The sequence below is a fragment of the Urocitellus parryii genome, chromosome 6 (assembly GCF_045843805.1).
Source record: "Urocitellus parryii isolate mUroPar1 chromosome 6, mUroPar1.hap1, whole genome shotgun sequence".
Taxonomy (NCBI): domain Eukaryota; kingdom Metazoa; phylum Chordata; class Mammalia; order Rodentia; family Sciuridae; genus Urocitellus; species Urocitellus parryii.
Window position 1 is genome coordinate 112,817,384 of NC_135536.1, and position 3,547 is coordinate 112,820,930.

A 3,547-nucleotide genomic window follows, 5' to 3' on the forward strand; every position below is an offset into this window, starting at 1 on the left:
GTTCTTATGTGATTTGTACAGTTAAACAAACAAGCAAAAAATAACCCCAAATTGAAGCATAACAAAACAGACATCTCACTTGATCCTTTCACTTACAACTCCTCACTAAATTCCAAAAGCCCAGTCTGTTGACAAATGCAGAATCTTCTAAGTGAAAGGAAAAGCCAGAAACCTCCAGAAAGAATTCAGTGGTAGAATCATAGGAATGTGCTTATGACTCCTAACTCCTTGACTTTTCCTTCTGGGAATGGGTACTGGTCCTTTATAGATTAAAAAAAGGGAAGTCTTAATCCTCTGAGATTGACAGTTGGGTAGCTATGCTAACTCCCACAGATTCAGAGGACCACATTATTTTATGGGTTAGAGCAGGGCTTATTGGGGTGAAGTGATTAAAGAAATTTTAACCTGAATTTATACCCACAGAGCTTTATTCTCCTCCCCTTTCCCCAGTCCAAATAGAAGTTCTATCAGTCCCTTGGAGTCTAGCTATAATAAGTAACACCATCAGAGATTTAAAGATACACCTAACCTGCCAGTTTGAATGGTTGATGAAAATGAATGGATCTTGAAGAAGAATGATTTTTAAATTCAATCAAATAGTGTAGCCAAATGCAGATGTTTTTCCACATGCATCCTCTTTCAAGGAGCAAACTGATAGAGGCACTTGTTTGCAGCTCTTGCTTGGGCAAATGCTTTTGCCTCCACAGAACAACAACCATTTATTATCTCAGTTCCTGTAGGTTGGGCATTTGGGTGTGGCTTAGTCCAATGCCTCTGGCTTGGGGTCTCTCGTGAGGCCGTAATCAAGATGTCAGTTGGGTTGTGGTCATCTCCAGGCTTGCCTGGGGAGGATCTGTTTCAAGTTCACTCACATGATTGTCATCCCTAGTGGTGGGCTGAAGATATCAGCTCCTTAACAAGTGCACCTGCCTTCCCTCAGTAAGTCAGAGAGCGACAGGGTGTGCTCAAGATGGAAGACATAGTTTTTTTGTGTCTTCATCTCCAAAGTGACGTCCCATTGCTTTTGTCATATTCTATTCATTAGAATCAGAATTAGGTCGGCCCCTGTTCAGGCTAATATTTAATGAGTACTTGCTGTATGTCAGTAATTATCCATATACTTGACTTCCTTCTGGTCTACACTGTAGGCCTTCCTGAGGTGAAAGGACCTTGCTCAGCATTTCTGAGCTCTCCTGGTGAGCAGTCTGCCTAGACTGTCTATGAAAGCAACTGAGTCAGCCAGACCTGCGTAAGTACTTGGCCCCATGTTGGATGCAGAGTGTGTTTGAAAAGTTGGCAGTTTCCCCAGAAAAGAAAGAGACAGAAGCCTTCTCAGTGACTCCCAATACGTGTTGGGCGGTTCCATGTACACACTTCAACCCCTCTTTTCTGCTCCCAGAAATCTTCCTCGTTTGAGATTCTAGCTATCCTTCCCTGTAGCAAGTATATTAAGAAGATTATTACCAGTGTCTCAATACAGAAAAAAAGGTAATGGTACAAGGCAGCCAAAGAAGGTGAGAGCTTAGTTAATATCTTAAAATACGATCCACCACCATCCACCGCCATTTAGTCTATATAGGCGGCTGTAACAAAATATCATAGACTAGATGGTTTAAATAACAAATATTAATTCTCACAATTAGAAATTGGGAAGTCCAAAATCAAGGCACTGGCAGATTTGATACCTGGTGGGAGTCACTTCTTGGTTCACAAATGACTGTCTTCGCTGGATCCTCATATGGAGGCAGGGTTCAGGGAGCTGCCTTACAAAATACTAATCCCATTCTTCAAGGCTCCACCCCCCCATAACCAAACACCTCAAAAGCTCCTATTCCTCCTTATCATACTGGAGGTTAGGATTTTAACATGTGAATGGGGGTGGGGGACACAAACATTCATTCCATAACTTTATCATTCTTTCAATTTGTATTTTGATTATCATACATCATAATCATAGATTATGGTTATTTTAGGACACAAAGTTTTCTCCCCCTGAATTTATAGTATATCATAGTGTTTACAGGTTAATTCTTTTGTTACATATTTCAGATTGCTTTCCAAGTAGTTGCAATTGTTTGATTGTAGCATGCTGCTGTATATGGATTGAGCACTACTGAAGTGCATTGAAGACTCATGCACCAATCTTGAAAAGTTGTCTATACTGTGCTGTCACCACTTTATCACCTCTAATTCATCTCTCAACTCACTGTGGCCTGGCTTTTGCCTGAGCCACACCACTGAAACTGCTTCTGTCAACGATCTCATTGCTAAATGAAGTCCTTCTTTTGTTGGCTTCTCAGAAGTATTTGACAGTCTGAAACTCCTACTCTTCCACAAAGGTTCTTGGTTCTCCTGGTTTCCTTGCCCCACTTTCGGTGTTTGCAGGTCCATCCTGCACTCTCCAGCCTGCCATGTTTCCCAGGAATCTTTCCTAGGCTCTACAGCCTACTTGTTCTACAGACTTTCCGCAGATATTCTCACTTCTAGATGCTGGATGCCTTCCAAACCTCCACTTCCATTTCAGCTCTCTCCAGGGCCCCACATCCATCCTCTCACTGGACAGGCCACTGTGGGAGGAAATCCCAAGCCCACCTCACTATAACAATGATGAAAACAAACTCCTCTCCCCCATCATCTTGCTCTACTCCTGTAAGTGCCTGAATTGTTGTCCATCTCAGTAAATGGTACCACCCCATTCCTCTAGGTATCACCTCCTCCTCTCTTCATTTCCACATTCAAACAACACTCTAATCTTGTTTTGATGTTAGTTCTAATGTCTCAGATCTGTCCACATGTCCCATGTCCTTTGCCACCAGGAGTCTAGACGCTTATCAGTCCATACCTGGATTACTAGAACCGCCTCCTAACTTGGCTCTTTGTCTCTAGTCTTGCTTCCCTTCAACCCATTCTTTTTTTTGGGGGGGGGGGAGGGGGGAATAGAAATTGAACTCAGGGACACTCAACCACTGAGTCACAACCCCCCAGCCCTATTTTACATTTTATTTAGAGACAGGGTCTGAGTAGCTTAGCTCCTCGCTTTTGCTGAGGCTGGCTGTGAACTATCAAGCCTCCTGTCTATCTCAGCCTCCGGAGCTGCTGGAATTATGAGCATGTGCCAGTTCAACCCATTCTAGAGGCTGCAGGAAAAGTGAGACTTTTGAAATGCAAATTTAATCACAACTTTCCCCAGCTCAATACCAACATCCTGCTTCCCAGGGCAAAGATATAAAGATATGTCAATTAAAAAATAATTGTACAGTAAGATGTATTTTTTGGTGTACAGTTCTAAAAATTTTAACACAAGTATAGATTCTTATGGCCACCACCATTGCCTGTAACTCTCCAAAGCTATCTCATGACCCCTTTTGTAGTCACACTCTCCCATTATCAAAGAAACAATCTTTTGGAAACCAACTAGACAATCTACCTAAGCCCTTTAAGAACTTTAATGCACTTGCCTACCTCCCCCCATGCAATTAGCCTGAGCTGTTTTCATTTTTTAAAGATGCTTTATGGTTACTGTCTTCAGTTCTTGGGGTGCTCCTCC